This window comes from Toxorhynchites rutilus, chromosome 2 (genome assembly GCF_029784135.1).
Source record: "Toxorhynchites rutilus septentrionalis strain SRP chromosome 2, ASM2978413v1, whole genome shotgun sequence".
Classification (NCBI taxonomy): domain Eukaryota; kingdom Metazoa; phylum Arthropoda; class Insecta; order Diptera; family Culicidae; genus Toxorhynchites; species Toxorhynchites rutilus.
In genome coordinates, this window is record NC_073745.1 from 310,275,226 (window position 1) to 310,301,268 (window position 26,043).

Sequence of the window (26,043 nt, forward strand, 5' to 3'; positions counted from 1 at the left end):
TCTCTTACCTTCAATGGCTATTGATTGGTTGTCTTTTATCCGCAAACGTGTGGTGATAAACATCGAATTGTATTTATTGCAAATAGCCTAATGTAGTTGTAAATAAATATTGGTTTGCGTGCTGATTCAATCTTGAATGGCAAAATATTCTGTTACTACAGGGTGGATTCGATTATATACAGTTTCTATTTCGGTTCTAATCTAAATGGGTGGGTTATATCCCATGAGCAGTGTTTGCCAAATGATCCACTCATTGAAAAAATCGCTTTCGTTCGTTCAAATATGATCTTTCAGGAAACATTTCCCCCAGCGGTATTCTATTGTTGTTATGTGCTGCAAATCACGACACAAAAGAGAACGAGACAACTCTGCATCGGCTCGTACTCCATTGCACACCAGCATGCAAGCAAAGCTATCATATACGCTTTCGGTGCAGAAAGCTTATTTTCTTCTTTGCCTCTAAGGGTGGGTTTAGACTAGGGATATATTCATGTGAAGAAATATGATGAGATTTATAGAAATCGCATCAACCGTTTACACTAGCGTGAACTTCTATAATGGATATATTCATATCTTCGGTGAATTTATTCACCTGAAGTAGAACTGCATCCAACTTTAGTGATTTCTCACCAGTGAGAAATTCAACAGCGTTTACATATGTTGAATTTATTCAAGTTATATATACCTCGAATATGTGTATCATATTTATTCTCACCCGTTTACACCTATTTTCACGTGAATAAATCCATCTATAGCTATAGATCTCCCTAATGTAAACCCGCCATAACATATGCATACCGACCTCTCCATGCCTCATGAAACAGCAGGATCGTACGGACAACGCAAAGCGAAAGATTCATATTCAGCTAATGTAGCAGATCCTGATTTTTAAGTCTCAGAGAGTGCAAACTATATGATTATTTAGCTCGATAGAGGCTAAGGGAAGGGTAGTCAGATATATTTTCCATTTTTAACGCCGCTATCCCTTGAAATGTGTATATTCATATAGACCGCATAGTTTTACTAGCAACACCGCTCCAGTGAGAAGCAAAAACTCTTGCGTTTTATCTCTTTTCCCATTCGCTGCTCTCCGCAAATGGTGACGTAATGATGACGTAATTTTTCTTGTATCATTTATTGCTTTGCACTTGTCTGTGCAGTGGGTTTCTCTATAGTAAAAAGGGACGATATATGCGGTTCAAACTTGTATGCAGGCTTCGAAAATAGTGTGCCATGTTTGATACAGCTCGAATATGCAAACAACAGTCTTCGTTCCTCTCTTAGTTTAATCACTAAATGTTACAAAAGTGATTGTGACATTCATACAAGTATCTGAATGATCCTCTCATATTTGGTTATATGTTCGTGAGAGTTTACTTGCATGACACATTGTGTATCATTTGATTTTGATCGAAATCCAAACACTGCCCATGAGCAGGAGTATTAGGTGGAGCAGATGGTAGAGTTTGCGAGCGTCATGTGTGTGATAACATGCGCTACCATAGTTACTTTCTACAACGTGACGTCAATATTTGTGTTTACATTCAATTGCCTTCCACATCCATGAGAAAACGCTATTTTCAGCAAGTTTTTTGACGTGGGACTACGTCTAACCGGAATATATAGGGGGTAAAATGAAAACCTAAACACAGAACATGCAGGAAATAATGCAAGATTTCGAATGCTTATAACTCAAACCTTTCTTACTGGATCGGAAAGATGTTTGCATCAATTGATAGGAAATATTTCTACGCATCTATCGCAATTAATAAAATGTTATTTTTCATTAGATAAACAATTGGATAAATGTAAAATGTTAAGCGTTACCTAAACGCTCTAACTGCCAAGTTTTGATTGGTCCGATTAACGGTTTCCCCAACACAGCCATCAAAACCAAGCAGCCTTGGGGAAATCGGCATTGCAAATACATGGAAGAAGGGGGACTTTTGTTCTCACCGAAATATGTTCCCTAACACAGACTTCAAAACCAAGCAGCGATGGAGTAATCGGCATTGCAAATACATGAAGGTAGGGAGAGCTTTTATTCCCACCGAAATGTGTTCCCTAACAAAGATTCCAAAACTAAGGTACCTGGGGGAAATTGGCATTGCAAATAAATGCAAATCGGGGGTATTTTTGTCCAGACTGAAATGTCTTTCCCTAACACAGACTTCAAATCCATGGAGCGTGTTGAAATTGCCATTGCAAAATCATGCAGGTCGTGGGTATTTTTGTTCCGATTGAAATGTGTTTCCCTAACACAGACTTCAAATCCATGGAGTGTGTGAAAATTGTCAAGATGTCTGGGGAAATCGGTTTTGCAAAAGAATGCAAACTGCGAGCACTTTTATACTCGCTTGCCTTTGTACAGTCTAGAATATGTTTCCCTAACACGGTCTTCTAAACTAAGGAACCTGGGAAAATCTTGCAGACACTAGAGGCGAATGAACATTCAAGTTTAAAGCATCTGTAGTATAAAAACTAGAAGTTGATGTTGTTGATTCATGCAAGCCGGGGATACTTCTGCATGTTTTGTTTTGCTCTCAAAAAAGCGTTCTCCTAACACGGATTACAAAAAGCTACGAACACAACGCTTTGGCTCCGTTATTCAAAATTGCATTGAAGGATATGCCTTCAAATCCTCTACTCACTGAATTTCTACGCATACCATTTGATGATTAGGCAAAATGTTGATAACCGTTTACTGCGATAACGCCTATTGATTAAACAATGTGCGTTCGACGTACATGTCAAAATCGAAACTGAGTGCCTGAAGTTCATCAAATCCAGCAAATTCGCAGTTCGAGAAGTACGTACACTTGAGAGATGCAAATTTCAGAGGGAAATGTAAAATAAAATAATCGTTCCATAATTCTTCCGTTCATATATTTTGTCCTAGGAATCATACCTAACGTAAAAGAACTTTCATTAAATTTACTTGTAACGGATAAAATGATCTATCACAATGTATGAATTGACCTTACATGGCATTTATTCAGTCTTTTTACTCACAAAGCAAATAAATTGAATTCGGAAATTGTTTCATTCAATCAAAAGTTTAATCAACACAAACAAATGATTACTAAGCAAGGTTGACGTGGGACTACCTTACCACGTCAACCTTGCGGTTATATCATAGGTATAACCCACCCATTTTTATCATTGGGTTATAACCGCAAGGTTGAGGTGGGACTACCGTTGGCTTAGTAATCATTTGTTTGTATTGATTGAATTATTGATTGAATGAAACAATTTCCGAATTCAATTGAATTCAACATACCGTTCGGTATTATATTTCGGACAATTTGTAATAATATCTTGAAATGCTTAATGTACTGATGATATAACTATAAAATATATATCACAATTGCTTCTTTAGAGTAATTCCTTGGTTTCACTATCATTTCACATGAATTTGAATTATAACTTAGTAGGAAAAAATCCAACAGCACTACTCATTATCGTTTGTGTTTGACATTTTCTTAGCGTGAACACGTAGAATTTAACCATTCATCAATATTTAAATTTCACTCGTGTTTTATCAGTTCCCATAATCGTTATCAGTTTACTGTTAAGGTGAAGGTGGAAGCTAGCCACAAATGGCTGCCACAATGGCGCTCATTTCTTTCATCTCCCTCCCTCACCCCTCGCCAGAAAATCAATAATTTTGCGAAACAGTGTGAAGAAAATGATAATTTTCGCACATTTCCTATCAAATAATATCAACCAAACTCTAATCGATTACTCACAAGATATTAAATTTTCATCTGCTGTCGCACTGCATAGTGAAAAACGTCGGAAAACTCGAGCAAGTGCTCTGAAAGTTAAATTTTCATCTTTCAATCTTCGGCAATGGTTTTGTTTGTGTTGGTGAAAGCATCGTTATTTTTTCGACACTGATGCCAGACAACATCAGCGAAACTGCTATAGAAACCACTCAATAAAATGTAATTTCTGAGTCATAGCGTTTCATGTCATGAAAATCAATAGAATAAAATTGTGTTGATATCAATACAATTTTTTTTTACGTTTAATGGGTCCATAATGTAAGTTTTAGAAACTTTAACATTGGGTAAGAAAAGTGTATTGCAGAGCTCGGAACACTGCCACGGCTGCCTATGCTTTCAAAAGCAGTAAACGGAAAAGTATTACATTCAATCAAAATGCCACGGCCAACGAAGAGAGGGGTCATGGCTCTCCAAAGTGAATATGTGAAAACAATACCAAAAGAGCCCCAATTCGTATGTGTTATAAATTTGCTCATGTTACGCTCCCGCATAATCAGAATTTTACTTCATATGCAAATGCACCTTCTATATATATTTATGTTTGCAATTGTTCATCGGAACATATCGTTCATACATTCTATTTTAGTATTGAATTGTTATTTTTTCATCAAATGTATTCAAGACTCGTGTCAATGATGCGCCACACAGTCTGATAAGTGGATTGATCTATTTACGTGTGCTTTGCTCTTCTCTCACAAACACTATTACCCCATTTTTACACGTGGGTTTACCAATACTACTACAATGGCTAGCTTCCACCTTCACCTTAATACTTGGTAAATGTTTCGCAGTTGACTATAAAATATAATCAAGTATGATGTAATTTTCCTTCAAAAAATTACAGAATAAAGTGTTCGAAATTTGAATCGAACTTTTTCCCTACGATTCATACTTCGGACAGTTGAAATTGGTCATATTACAATGTGAGTTTTCATGATTATAATGAATTCAAACTTCTAACAGAAAAAACGTTAAGCCCTCCCTATGTCGCCATGTATCCTGACAACTCATCAAATCACGATAAAAGTAAGCCTCACGTCACACCTACAGTGGCAACAAGCGAGTCCTGGGATATGTTTTATAAAGAAGTAGAACCTGCGAAGATATTGATTGAAATGATGAAACGCCAAAAAACTTGAGGAAAAGAAAAGATAAACTGAGATGAAACGGGAAGAAAAAGAAATTCAAACATTAGCTAAGTTGAGAAAGCAGGAAGAACGGATGAAGAAGAAAGAATAAAATGAAGAACTGAAAAAGACATAAAAAGCTGCAAATTCAAGAATTAAGAAAGAGAAATTGATGCAAAAGGATAATGACGAAATAGATGTAACTATGTAACAAAAATTAAGAATCAAGATTTATGCTCTAATACCTTCAATTATTCTATTACTTTGAACAACAAATAACCTGAATTCAAATATATAATTATCATTGAAGCAATATAAGCCTTACGGTATTTTGAACCATGAAGCTACAAAGAATAACAATAAACGACAAGAATTTTGGGGGAAAATAGAAAATATCACAAAAGAGGTTGTTGAAAACTATTTCAAGCCAATTAAAAAACAGTTGGTAAAAGTTGTCTTACAATTTAATCAATGAATCAATGCCATCAATGATTGTAGACAATTTTTAAGACATTTGTGTGTGCATGGTTGCAACAACTTTTAGACAAGCCAAGTCGTTGTTATTTCCGGATGTTTGATCTTTTTCTAGCCTTAGTAATTGTACAGAAATCTAAATTGTGCTTAAAACCACAAGAAACCGTTAGGCAAACAGAGTGTCCGGAATTTGAATTCAATCTGTCCGAAATTTGATTTTTTTTTTAAATAGTGTTCGAAGGTTGATTCTTATTCACTTCATTTGAAAAACATTTTATTCGATGATTTTTTAATGTTTTCAATGAAATAGGTACCAAAGTAAAAAGCTTAAACGCATATTGAACTAATTTATTAAATATGTCAACCAAATAATACCTGTGCATAACGTTTAGATCTATTTTCTGCATCATATGCCTTAAGCGTCCGAAATATGATTCAGAACGGTATTTGCTTTGTAAGTAAAGAGTTTGAACAAATGCCATTCAAGACCAATTCATGCATTGTGATAAATTATGTTCTTCGTTACAAGGACGACCTACCGAGCGAACGTTCGTGGGTTCAATCGAAAAACTCTTCATCAATTAATCTTTATAATTTACTTTTGGTTATTTCCATTGACTATAAAAAATCCTTCTAACAAACTCACCACTATAATATAAATTTATTTTCTGACATAATTTTCTCAAGAAAATTAAACATATATTAAACAAATTATATTTTTGTTTATGTTTCAAATATGACTTATTTCAAGAAAAATGTAACCTTTCAACGTAAAAGTTGAATGTAGGTGGCTATTATGAGTACAGTGGGTTAAAAATCGTGATTTTTGGAGATTTTGCCTGAATTTCCGCCAGGAACTCTTTAAATCGATATTGCAACGAAACTAGGAAGGATAAAAGTTTGGTGTCAAAGAACGAATTGTAGAGCGGTTAGAGAGCTTTAATTTGATTGATAGAAACAATCAAGTTTAATATGAATTTCTGGGATAAAATTAATAATAACACATTAAAAAAGGCTAACTTTAAAGTTTTTCAATTCCAAAATGTGGTTGGAATCCACTAATTTAGATGTTATACTACTATATTCTGTACTAAATTTTCTCATCTTCCAAATGGAAGCAACAGAGTCGTCTTCTGTAGGGTACTTTTTAATGTTTCAAGAATAGTTATAAAAATAAAGGAAAAAATGTCGGAGGGTTGTCGGTGGTTGTGTTCGCATAGTCTACGTGGGATTCCGTTAGACTATCTGTTGCATGCTGATTTTGGATATGTTTGAAGAATTACATCGTTATACTCTTCGATAATGATTTGGTGGCCCTGAAAACGGCCGTTTTGTTTGGTTGTGGGGTTTTGATTGTTCACTCTACCAGTGTTTAAAACCAAGTGATGGATGGTGATTAGTTGTTGGATGGTGCGTATCACGATAGAAGATGCCGAAGTGGAATGATATATGATGAAAGCTGCCCTCTCTAACCCTGAACGAGATGTCCCCCGTGTTCTGTATGGATGGAATAGAGCGTCAGAAAAAAAACTCACCAATGATTAAGCTGGGGGCTGCCATAGAAATGAAACATAAATTTCTGCATAACTCGAGAACTAATCAAACAAATGGAATTAAACTTAGCATATAAAGGTTTTAGGGATCGGTAAACGTTTCTATGGTGGTTGGACACTCCTCCCTCCTCTCTAAGGGAAGGCTACTATTCAAACGAAACACAAATTTCTGCATAACTCGAAAACTAATCAATCAAATGGAGTCAAATTTGGCATGTGAAGGTTTTTGAATATGAGAAATGTTTCTATGATGGTATGACTCCCATCCCTTCTCTGAAATGGAGAGGGGGTCCCGTTAAAATAATACACATATTTCAACCAAACATGACAATTTAATTTTTTTAATGTAATAAAACGCACTCCTATATCTTCTTCTATCTATATAAATAAAAATGGATTACCGAATGTGTTGATAAGAGAAAAACTCGAGAAAGGAATTGTTCGGTTTAGGGCAGTCTTTATTTTATCATATTTTCTGTATCAAACATTTATTCCATGTAACGGATAAACATGTTATTTGCAAGTGGTTGAAAAATCTTGAACGAGATTTTGGACGTGAATGTTGTAACGAAAAATGAATTTTTGGCGAGATGAAGTTTGCCGGGTCAGCTAGTATAAGATAATTATCATTATCGAATACAATTATCAATTTTTCTCACCAGAAAAAAAAACATGTTATTTTGTTATAGAGAAAACATATTATATTTGAAATGGAAAAGATAATTTTCTTTTATTATTTTTACTAGGAGTTTATTTAACTCATTTCCATTGTCGTTTCAAAACCAACGGAACACGATGCCCATATGCCTCAATGCGAATTTCAATTGGACCACCAACAGCACCTAATACGATATATAGAGCATATGGGAAATCACTTTCTCGAATATTCCTTCACTTTTCCAAGTTTTCTCGCCGTTTTCTCGCCTTGGGTAAAAATGAACATAAAAAACATACAGCTTAAACCGGAAGATCCGTTCTCGAGCGGAAACACACATTGGTTGTTTATTATTTATGAAAATTGGAATAAATCATTTCATATTTAAAGTCATTTTTAACACAACTGCTACCATATACCATTTCACACTTACACTTGTGTTAATTGGTTTACAATACATGATCGGTCATTGATTCGAAACTACACAAAGCAACCAACATTGAAGTTCCAAATTTGAATTTTATTTATTTTAAATTTATTTAAAGAAAAAATTTAAAAAAAATTTTTTTTTTTAATTTGTTTATTTTTTTTTATTTAAATTTTATTATAGCTAGAATTTATCGTATGACTCCCTTAACTTGCAATATAAGAATGCCCCCGACTTGCATATATTTGCAATGCCGATTTCCCCAGGCACCTTGATTTAGAAATCTCTCTCAGGAAACACATTTCGGTGAGAACAAATGCTCCCTCTAATTTCATGTATTTGCAATGTTCACTCTTCTTTTTTTTTCTCCGTTTACGGAGACTTTAAATTTAACGATTCATTCGTCTTCGTTTGCAATGCCGATTTTCCCCAGGCAGCTCGGTTCTAATGTCTCTGTTGGTGAACACATTTTGGTGGGAACAAAAGTCCTCTCCACTTCGATGTATTTGTAATGCCGATTTCCCCTTATCTTCAATTTCGACCAATCAGAACGAGGTATTTCCGTTTGGAGAATTTTCGATTGTTTGATAACAGTTCGGCTGAAAAGTTCATAGGGATGACGTCTCAAAGCACTATGACGTCACGGTGACGTCACAAAGCACTATCTTTCAATGGATACGTGTCAAAATTTGACAGCAATCGATCGATTGGAGCAACTTTTTTCAATGAAAACGATGGCAAAATAGCATGAATTGGGCTTCGAATTGCTTCCGAATCCACCGTATTCTCCAGATCTGGCCCCAGCGACTGTTTTCTGTTCGCAGACCTGAAGAGACTGCTCGCTGCCAAGAAATTTAAGACCAATGATGAGGTGATTACCGAAACTGAGGTCAATTTTGGAAAAACCGAAAGACTACTATAAAAATGGTATCGAAAAGTTGCAAGATCGCTATAATCGCTGTATCACCCTCGAAGGCAATTATGTTGAATAATAAAATATGAATTTTGCAAAAAAAAAAATAGTTTTACTGTAAACTTTTCAGCCGAACTCTTAGATAGTTTCATATAATATATTATTTTATTCATTGAGAAGAATTGTTATGGAGTGTTCAGATCGATTGATGCAAATATCTCGAAAATCTTCTGGAAATAACTGACCAATAACTGTAAGTACATGAGCCTCCTATTTCCTCCGACTTGCACTGTGATCACGCGTATTCTAGAGCTTGCCACTCAGGCGGCGTGTTATTTGGCATAGAAATCTCAACTAAGTACTAATAAAAATGACGCAAGTAATATTACGTTGAGACGGCGAAGTTCCTCTAGGAACGTTAGTGCCATTGAAGAAGAAGAAGAAGAAGAAGAACATGAGCCTCCACATGTGTCGTCAATTTCGACCAATCAGAAGTACGTATTTCCGTTAGGAAAGGGGTTGAGAAATCGATTGACGCAAAAATGTCATCAATCCATCATGAAATTACTAAGCAATAAGCGTTTGAAATTGGACAATTTTCACGATGTGCTCGATCTCCGGTTTTGAATTTTTACCCCAACATGTTCCCGATAGACGTAATCCTACGTCAAAACGTAAGCTCTCTTAAGTATTAAAGGTAGTCCACCATGCGGCCTCTCTAATATAAATGAATAACATTCCGCCTCCATCATTTGAACAAAATCTTCTATTTTCGATACCACGATAACTTAGTTTAAAACTCACAAATATTAGAGCGCCTTGGCATACGACACTGTATCTCTGGAAAATACCGACAGAATACACAACTAACAGCGGCAAAGAATTTCCCCCGTTCGCCGTTGAGGAAGCTTTCGTGAAACGGAAGAAAATTTTCTCAGGAAAGCTTTTCAAGAAGCTTGCCGCTTGAAATATTTCACGGCGGCATATTTTCAACCTGTCAAAGCGGTTGGCAACGAATGTGAAGCAACCCAAGAATGTACATTAAGGCGTACTTGTTCCATCACATCAGGCAGCTAAGCACGGTTTACGCTAATGCGAACGTTACTTTCTCTGAACTCATCGAAGGGAAGTCCCACAAGTATTAACCACAAGTTTTTTCCGCTGCCAGCCGTATGTACACTTGTCCTGTTGTTGATTGATTACCAAGTATAGCCGGAAATAGATGGAAGCGGTCAAGTAAACAACGGTCCAAATGTGGGAAAATGGGAGAATCATACATAGAATGAACGCCGGACAATTGACTGTAACTTGAAACCGTTTGAGAAGCGACCTTTTATATGGCTTCCCAAACTGTAAGTAAATTGATTAGATCATAGTTTTCGAGACAAACAAAGAAAAAACATTGGGAAAGGGAACTTTCATCAGTTTTCTTTCTGCTTTCATGGCAAATTAAATAACAATATCGTTGGAATCGGATTTTTCGACATTGTTATAACATTTTAAAAACTCAATCATACAGAAATCATATTGAACTGGACAAACCACAACCACGACACTCATTTCCGCCTGCATTACAGTAATAATCCACGACACGCTGGACTTCTGTACGGGCGGGCGGCGGGAAAAAGCTCACAATATCAAACTACACTTAATCCTTTCTAGCCGCTCCTTTTTCCGCTCTCTTTTCGAAAAAAGTGATCGGCAAGTGAGTGAGATTGCCACGTTGGATTTCTGCTTGCTCTCCACACTTCCGTTTCACTTTCATTAGGATAATGAACGGAGTATCATCATCACGCTATCTGTATTCCAAGGGATTGGCCACCCATTCGCCACCCCCAACACAGTTCGAACAGAGTCGGATAAATGGAACGACAGACAAGTCACTTCGGAAGCTTTGAGTGAAATTATGCGATGGTTGTGGGCTAGCAAAAAAGGGAAAATAAGCCATAGTTGAAGTATAGGAAGAAATAAACTCATTTTTTTTACAGTCGATTTACGGGTGGGAACTTAGTATTTGCCACAAAATGCCATAGCAAAGTTGACTCCTTCTCGTGTATGCTCCGAAGCTCAAGTCGAATATATGGGTGGTGGATTCGTTTCGCTTTCATTTTAGAGAAAGTCAAATACCCTAATGGATCTGGATTATGTGAGCGAAGAATAGCGAAAGGCTAACCAGCAATTTTTCCCAGTGCCACATACATACATGAGTTTTTAGATAAATGCGTAGTAGCCAAATGTGGTATCAAATGCTATCGTTAGATTGAATATTGAGTCGTACCTTTTAAGTTTATAAAGTATAAGTCTTTTGACAACATACCAGGTGTATGCGAATGAAACCGGAATTCACCCATTTACCAAGCCGGAATCCATTGAATTACATACTTATGTTAAAAAAATTAAAGTTATATCAATCGTAATTTTTTGCGTTTTTGATATTTGGCCAAAAAACACCTTTCTCACACAAAAAAAAATTAATTTATCCAGAATCTCTCAGACGATCATATTTGATGAAAAGAAATCCTTTTTACTTCACGACACTTATAGTAGCCAACTAAATTTCACCTTAACGTTGAAATATTATTTTTTTCTTAAAATAAGTCATATTTGAAACACTTTTTTTTCAAATTGTATATTTTTTCAAATTGTATATTGTAGCATTTAATTTTTACGAATATGTGCGAAAACGTCTCGATGATTGGTTTGGCTAAAAAAAACAATGATTGGTTTGGCTAAAAAAACAAAGATTGTTTTTTAACGAGGCATTCATAAATTGCTTGAAAGATGGGATAAGCGTGAAGCTTAAAATTGTCATTATTTTGATAAAATATGTTGAACCATTATAACAATAAATAAAAAAAACGAAAAATAATGGGAAAATAAAAAAAAATTGGTTTGGTAGTACATTATTATGTTTTTTCCAGGTTGACCGTTGCTGTGAACACATGCTTCAGGTGCGTGTTTCTCACTAGCATAATGCGCTTATACGATATATTTTATTCAAATCTCATGTGGACCGAACAATTTTATGGAAGCATAGAATTTAATGGAATCGTTAAAAGCTGTGTTAAATCTTTGTTAAAGGGCCTAGTCAGGTAAGGGAGTAAAAAGTGCCCTCAAACCATATTAACATCTTCGTCGCCCAGAGCGATTCGGTCGAGTTTCTTGCGGGGCCCAAATGCAACTGTCGGTGCGCTAGAGAAATAAGCGGACAACGATGATAATGAATTCGGGTTCAATTCAGGACCACTTTTCTGTTGAATCCGAATGAAATCAACTGACTGCTGATTAGAAAACTTATAAAAATAAGTTTCCAGTCAATTATACAGTGTTGGAAATGATAATAAAAAATGAAATTCAACCGAACGTACCTGCTTTATATACTATATTCGATGGCGATGAATAATTACAATTTTATTGGATAATATTCTGTTCAATCGATTGCGAAGATTCTGTGGATATATCATACTGAGAACATATGTCACATTTGTGGGAAAATAATCGTCATAAACTACATTTGGCAACTCCGACTTTCCACGTGATTCGTTTTCATTGTTCTTTGCGCTTGGTAGATAAAAATCTAAAAGAAGAAGCAAGTTTTTTTCTGAGAATGAGAATAATAATTGCGCAACGCGGAGAAACCACTGTTTATTCCAAAAAAACAATATGTCTATTATGCATATCTTTTTAGACACATATGTGTTTTTTTCATCCTTAAAAAGTTCACCGGATGGCGTAATAGTAAATCTGAAAGCGAGGAAAGTAGTAACGACAAAATAGTGCGAAGCGTTAGAAGAAGAGTTTCGAGTATTATCTCATCGAGTTCCGATTAGGATATTGAGGAACTATACCCAAGAGAAGACCTGGACGATATGTTAGAAGCACTTACTATAGACGACATAAAGATATTGATTTTTCATCAGTACATTTAAAATGTGATTTTTCACAAAAAAGTATGTTCTAATAGTCAAGCCATTTCGTTTGATACCCATATTGATGAATTGAAAAAAATGTCCCATTTTGTGATGGCGGTCATTTTGGATTTACATTTTTCATAAATAACTGTGTTCTACTAGGTAAGCCCTTTCATTTGATACCCATATTGTTATGGTTTTGATAAAATATGTATTCCGCCGTTTTGTAGCGGCCGCCATCTTGGATTTTCAAGATCATAGAATACGCCGTCTTATAACGACAGCAGAGATAAAGGCGTGCTCCAAATTTCAGATCAATCGGTCAGCAGCTATTGATTTGGGACAATCCTGTAGATAAACATACAAACATATTTACAGTAGGTAATGCTAAATAAAACCGTTTAAAAGTATAGTATAAAAACTATATTTTTATGTTTTTGATTTTTTTATTATTCTTCATAACCCATATTTACATTTAAGTGCCCATTCTATCAAATTCCGTTTAAAAATCCTATTTAAATTGAACGAGAAAAGTGTCACCAAGATCTGGGTGGCGGGGCGATCAAGGTGTTAAATAAGAAATTTTGGCGGTTTTTGAACCCGTATGTGGTTTAACAAACGTACTTTTTCGTTTCTTTCACGCCATCCTCAAAAGCTTCGAGATAAAAATTTGAAAGAAATACTGAATGTGCATCTTAATGCGGTGTATCAAGTAAAAATTATAAATTTCAAAAATTTAAGTACTAAAAAATATTGAGATTTTGATTTTTTTTGGGATTTATTTAATTTTTTTATTTATTTTCTTCTTGAAATTTCAAGAGGATTGCGCGAAAAAAAAACTTTTTTGGCCTTTGGGCATTTTTAATTTATTTTTAATCTGGAGGCCCAGTACTGCTCTAATATTCATTTTAAATTTTGTTTTTTATATGTCTAAATTTTGTCGGTATATTTAGAGCATTGCGCTGTACAAAGATTTTTTTCTCGTATCTTAAAATATATGAGATTATCTTTACATTGGATTCAGATGGTTTACCAAATTCATAGGAGTCAGCAGTACGATAGAGCTCTGTGAGAAAAAATAAAGTCCTTGTGGACAGACCCTTCGGATTAATGAGAAGGACAATTAAAAAAATCCAAATTATTATAATTTTTTTTTAAATTTTAATCTTACAATTGAAAATCACGAATACAATAAAATAATCGATTTCAGGAAAATAAAAATAATAATGCAGACGATGAAGAAAATTATTTTTGTGTCTCGCAATGCTCCTCAAAATTCATGAAAAAATTACACCACATGTAAATAAAAACAACGAAAAGGTCCATTTTTCACCATAGATCCTATGTTGTACCCTATAAGAATTCAAATATATGGTACTACTGCCAAAATGTTTTATAAAGTACCCTATACAATATTTTCCATACCGCTGGTGATTTGGTTTCGGGGCATTTTTTACTCCCTTACCGAGCCAGACCCTTTAAAAATATAACAAAAATATTTTTTGTACCGCGCAACACTGAAAAAGCGCTGAAGAAAAACACACATATTTAGAAAAACCGTAGGAACACACTTAACTATGAATTAGAGTAGTACCGAATCTCTAAATACAAAACTTTTTTTTCAAGATTTAAATTTTTTTAGGATAATTTTTCGTGATACACCGTAGTAAGATGCATATTCAGTATTTTTTTCAAATTTTTATCTCCAAGCTTTTAAGGATGGCGTGAAATAAACGAAAATATACGTTTTTCACTATAGATCCTATGTTAAGCCACATAGGGGTTCATATAAAACCGCCAAAATTTCTTATTTAATATCCTATACAATATTTATCATACAGCTAGTGATTTGGTTTGGGGGCACCTTTTACTCTCTTACCCGGCCAGGCCCTTTGTTTTTTTTTCTCAAAAACGTTGATATATGAATATTCCATACAACTACCAATAAGTCTCCTATGCATTGGAAGAAGGGCACTCTTACTTTTGGTAATTTTTATGAGAATTGAAATAATACGTTTCTGAAAAAAAAATTAAATTTTTAAAATATTTTCTTTCATTTTACATGTAAAAAATTATGAAAATTCGAACAATTTCCTACATTTAATTCTTCATTCTTTTTGTGGACATTTTAGTCAAAGAATGGAATGTAGGAAATTATTTCGGTCTTCATTAAAAATTATCAAATAATTTCTTGGAAAAAAATTTCTTTGAAAAAAAAATTTTGAAAATTTAAATTCATTTTTCTCGAGAACATATGTTTTTAAAATTCTGAAAGAATTAGATATAAATAGTCCTTGAAATTTCCAACAAGTTTTCCATACATCGGATGATGGGAACATTTACTATAAAAATGTTTTTCGAGCAACAGCTTTTTCACGTTTTTCTTTGAAAAAATGCTATTAATGTTCAATTCGTTACATTTTGATGTATAAATTATCGAATTTTACATGCTCTGATAACTTTTCTCTATTTAGAAGCATGCCAAGAACATGTCAAACGTGAGGTTTTACACACAAAAATGTTACGAGTAAAACATTATTTTTTCAGGAGTCTTCATATAAAAATTACTTATATTCCAAAAACTATAAAAGATAGAAAGATTATGTCTTCGACAAAAGTTCATATTTTAATAAGATCTAAAACTTTGTCGAATACACTATGTCGCTATCTTGACTTAAACAAAATTAGGATTAGTTGTATTTTTTCCAAAGAAAACATGAAAAAGTTGTTGTTAGAAAAACTTTTTCCCTGTAAAAGTGCCCATCTGCCGATGTATGGACGAATTGTAAGGGCTATTCATATATAAATTTTTGGGAATTTAAAAAAAAAAATACATTTTTGAGAAAAAATAATTTTAAATTTTAAAATAACTTTTTTTTCAGCTAAATCTTTTTCCACAAAATGTTTGGTATTTTTTAGTACAAATTTAAATAATTTCCTACATTCCATCCTTTGAGAAGAATTTTGTAGGTATCATTGTTTTTAAATTATAATTTTTTGTAAAAAATTAAGAAAATTTTTTTGGCTTTTTTCAAAAAGTAGTCTAATTCTTTTTCGAATATTTCAAGTATGCAAAGTTGCTTAAATGACCCATGTCTTTACACCCACAACGTTTCACTGCTATCTGAGATGGTGTTGCGAACTCCTAAGACTAGTTGGCATGAAATTCGTTTATAGTGACTTTCAAACACATTTCGGCTAGTTCGTCACTCTTACTTTCATTTTTGGAAGAATGTCGGGAATTGAACTTGTGATCTATGCGTGAGAGGTATGGATGTTACCACTACGTCGGATCGTCTCCAAACGGTCAAAGAACGACTTGGTATTTTTGGTACAATTTCCTACATTCCATTCTCTGACAAGAATTTTGAAGGTATCATGGTTTTTAAGTTATAAATTTTTGTAAAAAAAATTAGAAAAATTTTGGCTTTTTCCAAAAAGTAGTCTAGTTCTTTTTCGAATATTTCAAGTATACAAAGTTGCTCAAATGACCCATGTCTTTACACCCATAATAATATTAAAAAAAAAAATTTTGGTCCTTTCCGAAAAGTATCCTAATTCTTTTTTGGAGTTTTCAAGTATGCAAAGTTGTTCAAATGACCAATGTCTTTACACCCACAACGTTTCACTGCTATCTGAGAAGTCCGGATTCGTCCATTGGAACTGTGTACGTTATATCGAGGTTACGTTATAACGAAAATTCCCTGTACACATATTTAAATATGAACTAAACCTGTAATGGCTCTCAAAATTATACAAAAAATCAAAATTTAGAAACATTTTTTTGTACCGCGCAACACTGTTAAGATTCTCAAAAAATCACAAATATCTAAAAAAGGTGCAGAGTCCAATTAAAATACGAATTAGAGTAGAAGTGAATCTCTCAATCTCCCCGAAAAATATCCATATTTAAAAAAAAAATTACTACTTAAATGTTTGATGAATTTTTTTTTGATCATATTTCTTGATACACCATTATAAAATAGATTTTTAGAATTTTTTTCAAATTTTTATCTGGAAGCTACCGAGAATGGCGTGCAAAAAATTGAAAAGTACGTTTTTTACCATAGATCCTTTGTTGAACCATCAAAAAATAGTCAATTTCTTATTGAGTAACCTACACAATATTTTCTATAGAGCGGGTGATTTGGTTTGGGCACTTTTTACTTCCATACCCGGCCAGGCCCTTTCCAACTAATCCATTTACAATTTATCGAGCGATGCCCTTTCTACCGACTGGACGGAATGTTACTGCTAAAAATCAATATCCTATTGTTTCGCATGAATTCCGCCATGAAAAGCAAAGCCACAAAAAGTCCAAACAAAACGATCCATTCCAGTGAACAAACGGAACCGGAAGGATTACGACCGGTACAGATGGAAGACACACACATAGAGAGAGAAACAGCGCGATTCAAGGTCACCGATAAGAAGATCGGAGTATCGGAGCAGCAGACTGCGCGTCTTCTCGGGCCTATTTTTTTGGGCGCAATAAAAATTCAAATCGGTTGAATACATATTCACGGATTCTCGTTGCTGAGTCGTTTCGGTCCTCCGATGCCGAGAGCGGCAGCAGGAAAACTAATTCCGCCCAGCTCGGGCCCACACCAATTTGCACCAGCGGCATTGTTGTTAGTGTTCGGCTCGGATTCGCAACATTTTGGCACACTGTGTGTGACATGAGATAAAAAGGGGGAAAAGATAATAGTCGTCTGTTATGACTTGTAGTTCGACATTTAAATGTCATTGAGCTCTTCCTTGCTCGTTCCATATCCAATTGCGTGTCGGTGGTTCCACTATACGTGATGCTTCCGCCCGCCGGGAACTATCCCTGATTGCGAACCATGTCGTTTGGTGTGTCTGTGTGTGTGTATGTGACTGTGAACGATAAGATTCTCGTCGTCGCGAAGGGTCGCACAGTCAAGGGATGGGGAGGGGAATTGAAAAGTCGTTTGAAAAAGCAGAGGCCTCACTTTTGGCGCAATCCAGCATTGTCGTGGCGCGAGCCATTCGAGTTTATAGTGCTTCACAAGTGTCACTGGAACCGGAACACGATGGTCGTTTCCCATCTTTTAATTAATTTAATTGCACAGCACCTACACGGCTGCTGATGCCGCGGTTTGAATCCTCGCATAGTGGGTTAATATGATTGAAGTGCGGGTAGAACGACCGTGTTCATCTGCATCAGAACATTTGCTGGCGCTGCGGATATTTCATAATCATTCCGGCGCACACACAGCAGACTGGTTTTTGTGGTTATCATCAGAGCTAAGCGACAATTTAAGCTTCTTTATAGCTGATTGCTTACCAAAATAGTAACATGAAACCCGGGCATTACCATAGTACAAGCCACTGCTGGCGGCGAACCCAGTTCGGTTGCGTCTATACCAGAGTGACACAGTGTCACTTCGCGTTAATGTGACAACTATTATTGTTGCCGGCGAAGCTTCTTCTAGCTAGCCTTCCGAACGGGGTTTGGACGGCTCATGTCGAGTGCAAATAAAAGTACGCTCGCAATTAATAACACAACCCATTTATCTTCGGACGGAATCGAAGCTCAAAGCGGGGACCGATCAAGCGAACGATGCGATAAATAGTTGATTTACCTTTTGCCAACACTTGGCGCTTTTGATCCCACCCCGTTTAAGCGACTTGCTATTGCTAATTATTTGAGTTCGGGGGCGCAGCGGTCGGCCGGTTGGGATCAGCACCGTCGGGTTGGAGGGAGTTATGCCGGCCCTGGTTATACAATCGCTTGGGCAAACGGCAGCATTCATTCATGACACTCTCAGGTGGTTTGAATTTTGATGCTGACCGTTTTTGGCCTGGTCCGGCTTTGGTCTTTGGTTGCGGCCAGCTTTGCTGCAATTGCATTTGAGGGGGTAATCTCGTGCCGATCCTCTCGAGACTCTGCCGAGGTTGTACACCCTTACGATTATGAGTGGGATAGGGCAAGGAACAAAAATAATGAAAATGAATCGACAGCAGGTGTGAACCTGTATTAAAGTTCATCATTTTTTTGTATGTTTTCAGGTTTCTCTTGTAAACCGTGGATAAAAACATGTGGATTCATTTTATACATATTTTTATCCTATCTGTTTATTTTATTAGGCTCAATTAGCAATTTAGCTGTAACAGAGCCGAATTTATTCATGTACATTTTTATCTAAAGATAATTTTTGTTGTACACTCTAGTCTAGAGTGGCAGCGAAAATGTTCATGTTAAATTTCAAAAACCGACCTTGTACATTTTGTTTATTGACCCATGAAAATGACCTGTGCAAAGTTTCAGCACAATCGGACATGATTTAGGGGTGCCTCAAAGCGCTCAAAGTTATGATTTTTCGATCCTCGAAAATCTTCCAAAGGAAATTAAAAAAATCTAATTTTTTTTTCGATTCCAAATGTCTTAAACATGCATGAAACGGCGAGATCAGGTGTCATCTCGAAAAAAAATTTTTGGCCGAAAATCGACCTTTTGGAACCTTAGCCTGAGAGGCAAAGAAGGTATGGAAAAAAATAACTATCGAATTGAGAGAACCGACCATGAAAATTTTGTTTCTTGGCCCAAAATGGACCTGTGCAAAATTTCTGCTCAATCGGACATGATTTAGAGGGTGCCTCAAAGCTCTCAAAGTTTTGATCGTATCGTACTCTATGTTTCAAACTAACCGGGCAATCAGTGGAACACAGGTTTGCGTGCGAGAAACCGTAGAGACCGCTTTCGACGGCGGCTCGGCGATGGACTCGTGTTCAATAAATTCGAATACACTTTAAAAATGTGTTGAAATTGAAAATATAAGATATTCTTTTCTGCGTCAATTTTTATTGAGGCAATGTTTATTGAGAGCCTTAACGACATATTTGCTGGGTGCACACCCCCCACATTGCATACTATCATTTATTAAAATTTTCGAGTTGCCGTCACGATGTTTAATCAAATGTTTTGATCTCAAAATAGAAAGAGATTTCCCACGCTGAAAAAATCTGTACCAAACTATACTTTTTTACGAAAATCTGTACTCTGTACCGTACAGAATATGTACCAAAAGTAATGAAAAAATCTATACCTTTCCAGATAAATCTATACGTGTGGCCACACTGTTCCGGGGATCTGGGAGGGCACAAAATATTATCGAGAAAATCAGCGAAATTCTCCCGACACCACGCTTGGATGATATACGCCGTGTGGGCCATTACACCGACCTGTTGAAAGACGTGATGATCCTTCTCTTAGAGGATTCGTAGTACCGGGGCCACAACCTTCTTCAGAACCTTGGTCTTATAGTACGCGGCGTTGATTTTCACGTTTTTTTTTCTATAAACACCAGTGGGAGCTTCCCACACCTGGATACGGCCCCCAAACCAACACCGATGCGGCGCTCTGGAACTGCGACATGCCGACCGTTGGCCGCGAACCGACGGGGGATGCTGGCTAATGTGGGTGACCACAGCCGATCGTTTTGGACATTGTGTGCCTGTTGGGAGACAAAGAGTTTCTCATCAGAAAACACGAACTCCTGGCCTGCGTGCCGCGAAAGGATCAGTTTGGCTCTGAACAGTCTCTTCTTCGTTGTAGCCTTCGTTACCCCGTGAACCTTGCGTTTCTTGTACGACGTGGGAAGTCCAGATCGACATATCCAGGTCAGTTGCTATCAGTCTTCATAAAACATTCGCTGCGCTGCGCTTGAGTTCACGTATGCTCGTTTGGTACGGAGTGCACAAAATTCACAAACAAGACAGCGCCGAATGAACACAGCGCAGAATTCAGATACTGAACATCGCTTCTCACTTGTGTGATGTGCGCCTCATTTCACGCACATACACACACACACACACACACACATCAAATCTATCGTTCGCTTTGTCTTCGCTCGTTCTAAGCAATGCATGAAAACAACAGTGCGCATCCATACCAACCGTATGCGGTTGTGTGAAGAAAAATAACTCAATAGAGAAGGCAAACCAGATTCAAGCGCAGTATAAAACAGGTATAGAATTACATTTGATCTGTGTAACGGAGCGTGCTCATTCGTCAGAGCGCATGCATTTGCATTGAGTGAGAGCTCAACTGAGTACAAAAAATTTGTTACACATCGGCACCGCGTTGCATTCTGAATACTGGCTGCGGCCTTCCGGATCGAGCGGTTCATCTATTCGACGAAATCGCCACTTTGATGGCTGCTGGCATCCTCGTCGTATGCGACCGCCCGGATCTCGCACGGTCCTTGGCCGAGCCCGTCTCCCGGTACCGACAGATTGTGGTATAGATGAAATACCGCTTCACCCCGTGGTATTTCAACCGCCAGAATATGTCGTCGGGTTGCTCATCTCTCGCAAACAACTTTACTACTAGGTCGCGGTACTCCGTCATCGTGCGCGGTAAACAAACAACAAATGACAGCAAGTCGACACAGTGCGAGTCGGTTAGTCTATATATGAGACTAAAGGTGACACTAATACCACTACACAGAATGCACATGGTGCGCATCTACCCAACAATGAAAAGTTGTATTCGAGCTTATTGAACACTCTAAAGGGCGAACACGAAATTATTGCGACACATTCAACAGGGCATAACTTTTTTACCATTGGGTGAAAATCAACCAAATTTTGCACACTTTCTCATTGATGTGTATTGTGTACATGCTGTCAAACTCGAAGTCGTGTTTTTCGATTCAATGAAAATGGAGGTGAACCAACGCGAGTCGAGAGAACAAATTCTTTCCAAACACCTGGAATTTCCTGACCTGTCGCACCGGCAGTTGGGAAAAATGTTGAACATTCACCATTCAACCGTCTCCAGAGTGTTGAAGCGGTTCCAGGAGCGGTTGACGTTGGACCACGGCAAAGGAACTGGAAGAAAACCGGGACCGGAGAACAAAAAGACGGAAGGAAAGGTGAAGCGGATGATTAAAGCAAATCCCAACGTCTCAAGCCGTGATTAGGCTAAAAAGATCGGCATGCCGAAGAGCAACGTCCAGAATGCAAAGAAGAGAGCTGGACTACATACATACAAGGTACAGAACTTCCCAAACCGCGATGAGCGGCAACAATCGACGGCTAAAACTCGGGCACGGAAGTTCTACGAGAAGATGCTGACAAAATATGGCTGCTGTGAGATGGACGACGAAACGTATATAAAAGCCAATTTTAAGCAAATTCCGGGGTTGGAGTTTTTCACCGGCAAGAGCAAGTTCGATGTGGACGACAAATTTAAGAAGAAGAAAATGTTGAAGTTTGCCTCCAAATATCTCGTTTGGCAGGCTATCTGCTCTTGCGGACTGATGAGTGAGCCTTTCGTGACAAAGGGCACAGTAAATGGCGAGATCTACAAATCTGAGTGCCTCGAGAAGCGCCTTTTGCCGTTCTTGCAGCAGCACGACGAAGCTCCGCTATTTTGGCCAGATTTGGCATTATGCCACTATTCTAAAAGTGTCCTGGAGTGGTATGAGGCCAATTCTGTCCATTTTGTTCCAAATGACATGAACCCGCCAAACTGTCCGAACTAGTACTGGGCAATAATGAAGCGGGAACTTCGGAAGAGCAAGAAGACAGTCAAAGACGAGAGGGACATGTTAAGAAAATGGAAAAAAAACTGAGAAACTGGTACCGGATGATACTGTAAAGACTTTGATGGAGGGCATCAAGCGAAAATGCGTTCAATTTTACACTCAAGGCTCCATCGATTAACTTTTCTTTTGATTTTTGAAGTAAATATATGTATAAAACTACCCTAAAATTTTGGTTTGATTCTAAACATTATAAGAAAATTGGCATGACATTTTCGGTGTCGCAATAATTTCGTGTTCGCCCTTTATACAGTATTTCGTAACATCCTACCATTGATGTTATTCGTTCAAACATTCCAGCTTCCTGCTGTACCCTACTGGATGGTTTCAGCTTGCATAATCTAACGCAAATCAACAAAGTTACCAATATTAATTTTCGGATCCTCGAATTTTTGTTGGTGAATGAAGTCACGGAATATTCTGTTATAGAAGCTCTCGAACTAGGATTGGGCGATCTTTAGAAAAAGATCGATCTTGATGTATCGATTTACTAAACGGTGCAGGGATCGATTCACTGATTAAATCGGTACCAAAGAGTCGATCTTTGAAAAATCGAATGCCAATGTGAATATTTACTTTTTTATTTACTTGTTCTATATAAGTATTGTCTTTTTCTAAAACATGAACTAAACATTTCACATTTCTATTCGAACATCAAAGACATTTCAGTTTGATTCTCAGAACGTAAGTCACAAAAAACTTGGAAGCCTAGAAATGTATTTTCCACAGCATTCATCTTGACCCGTTAAGGAATTATTTAATCAAATAAATTAATTGAAATTATCATCAGAAATTCAACAACTGATGTTCATCTAAAACTCTGCTGACAATAATCCCGTTGAATTTAATCGTATCATACGCCTGGCATTTAGTCGAAATCTTGCTAGTAATCCCTGTGCTAGAAAAGAACGCTTCAGCTGGACCTGATGTCACCATCCCATCTCATCACAATTCTAACTGTCAGCCTTGTGAATGTGATGCTGTAAACATAACTTGTGACCACTTGTTTTGTAATAATCAAACTTACAAAACTGCTTCTTCTGAATTTACGACCACTAATTTGACAATCTTGCAAAGGATCCAATGTTTATGAAATTTGTGGATGTTGGTGAGAATCAATGTTCACAAAAAACATGTGTGAAGTGGAGATGGAGATGAGATCTATGACATAAAGTAATGCGAGGCAAAGGTGCGCACCTAACTGTTGTCGTCCAATAACTCTTGAAATAAAAGCAAATAAAATTCCGTTTGCTTACCAAATTGTAACTATATATATTACCTTCGAAACGTAGTACACGCATTTCTCGAGTTGTGTTTGTAATTGGACAAATGCCTATTTTAATACAAAAACACAAATGCGCACCTTTGTCCCATAGTGGGGGCAAAGGAGCGCACCATACGGGGCAAAGGTTCGCACTTATTGAATTGAACTTCTGAGATAACTTATACCAAACATAAATGCTTCATCATCAGAAGCGGGAGAAACATCGTTACTAGAGAGTGTAGGCACCGTCCAGTAGGCAGGAGGGGGGTGTTCTGTGTTTTTATGGGTGGAGAAGAGTGGGTGTTATAGTCGAACATACCACGTGGAAATTTTTGGGAGGAAGGATACTGACAATATAAGATATCCGAAAATGTCCAACATTTGAAACAGAATTCGTTTTTATTAACAAAATAGCTGACCCAGCGAACTTCGTCCCACCCATAATTGATATTGATATAAATCATTTCGAACACTCAGTTCCCACAGAAATTATTTTTTATGTACGTAATCTATACTCGCGGTATATGATTTCTTTTTTGACATATAAACTTGATGCAGACTGAGATGCATAAATCCTGATACTGACTGTTTAAATCCGTGGCTCCGTTCTTCAGTTAAATCGTGAGGAACGGACACCAAATCATTTTTATTTATTTAGATCAAGTTTATAAATACATAGTTACCTTCACTTGATTTATTTCAAACTCATTGTTGAAAAAAAAAACAATATTGATTTGAAGTTCATTGTGTAAAAATTGCACAATAAACTTCAAATCAATATTGTTTATTGCAATTGCAATTGTTTATTTTTATTCCTCATCTTGGATTTCGGTTCTAAGGATTCCGACGCTTTGCCTTGGAGTGCTGTTGCGCTTCGTTGCGTTGTTTTGGGGTTCGAAGAGACAGACGGTGGTTCCACATGAAGCTAGAAGCCCAATCTCTTCCTGCTAGTTTTGCAACTGTGTTGAATTCGTGCAGGAAGTTGTTGGCTTCTGAAAAATCGAACGCCATGCGCCGTAAATCTTTGAGAGTCATACCATAGAAAACTTAGTTCAGTGGCCTGCAGATCCTCAGACTGCTCACTCGTAAATACCTATCTGAATCGCACTAGGTGCTCGCTGACACATTCCAGCAGAAGTAGAAATGTCAATAAAAGAAGATTCGAATCATAAATCACTTTCTGATATGAGCCTCTTCCTCAGAGCCGATTCAGAAATACCGAGGTCTGCCGCAATCCGATATTTCGAGAGTCTCTCCCGAAACCTCTGTCGGGCCATTTGAGCATTTCTCGAGTGCATTTCTTCAAATCAGTTTTCTTTTTGTGGGTCCCGTTAAAAATATTGTTTTAAAACATTTTATTTATTTTTTCAGAGCAAAACGCTAGTGCGAGCTTTTACCCCACAGCCACTGCGCACCTTTGTCCCACAAGCAATTTTAGAACTAATCGAATTTTTTAAAAAAGCTCTTGAACTTTTTCATAAAAACGAATACGCACTATCATCTACTATAGAATGAAGGTTTCCTTGATAGTGTAGTTTCGAACTTTCCAGTTATTTTAGGTAATCGTCATCTCCAAAACTGAAAAAATTAGATCAAAACATCGCAAAACTTTTTTTATCTCATAACTTTTTGCCACTTTCATGAAGTGTATCTTTTTTTTATGTGTGAGTTGCTGGTGTAATAATGTATCAAACGACTACACTGTTGTCGAAACTTTATGCTCCTTTACTTAAAAATGGCCAATGCGCACCTTTGCCCCGCACTACTCTACAGAGAAATGGAGCGCTTTAGACGATGACCGCCGACCAAAATAAAAAAAAAACTCAAAAAAAAAATTATTTTTTTTTAATTTCAATGTCGTTTATCGTCATAACAGACATGCTTGATCTCTTTAATCACCATACGCTTTTGATCGTATCGTTGATAACATCTTTTTGGACAATGCCTGTTCATTCGTGTTGATGGTAAGCTGTCTGAACCAGGCCGTTTTGAGAAAATTCTCTCCAAACCATAAAAATCCTATTTTATTCTATTTTATGCGAGTTCAAAAACTAACGTAGAAGCTAATTCCAAGGGTTTCTCTATTTCAGGAGGACTTCTGGTGGTACCAAAAGGATGTTGTTTATCAAGAGCTACTAGAACGTAGCCACTCGGACGAATAGTATAATCTACAATTGACAAGTAAGGAAAACAAATCTGCAATATGAGTCAATATGTGATATAGTTATTCTTATTGATAATAACGTACACCATATTCTTCGGGCGAAGCTCCTTCCGAGTAATGGTTGAATGCAAATCAGTAGATTACAATTGTGTTGATTACAAAAAAATGAGTTATAAACAGTTCAGAAAATGGTTA

The 26,043-nt window shown here is 36.7% G+C and overlaps 1 protein-coding gene across 5 annotated transcripts in view; it reads right to left on the reverse strand.

Moving 5' to 3' along the window:
* Positions 1 to 26,043, reverse strand: part of LOC129770833 (four and a half LIM domains protein 2) — a 422,902-nt gene that overhangs the window by 124,845 nt on the left and 272,014 nt on the right. The gene's annotated exons all lie outside the window — the stretch shown is intronic.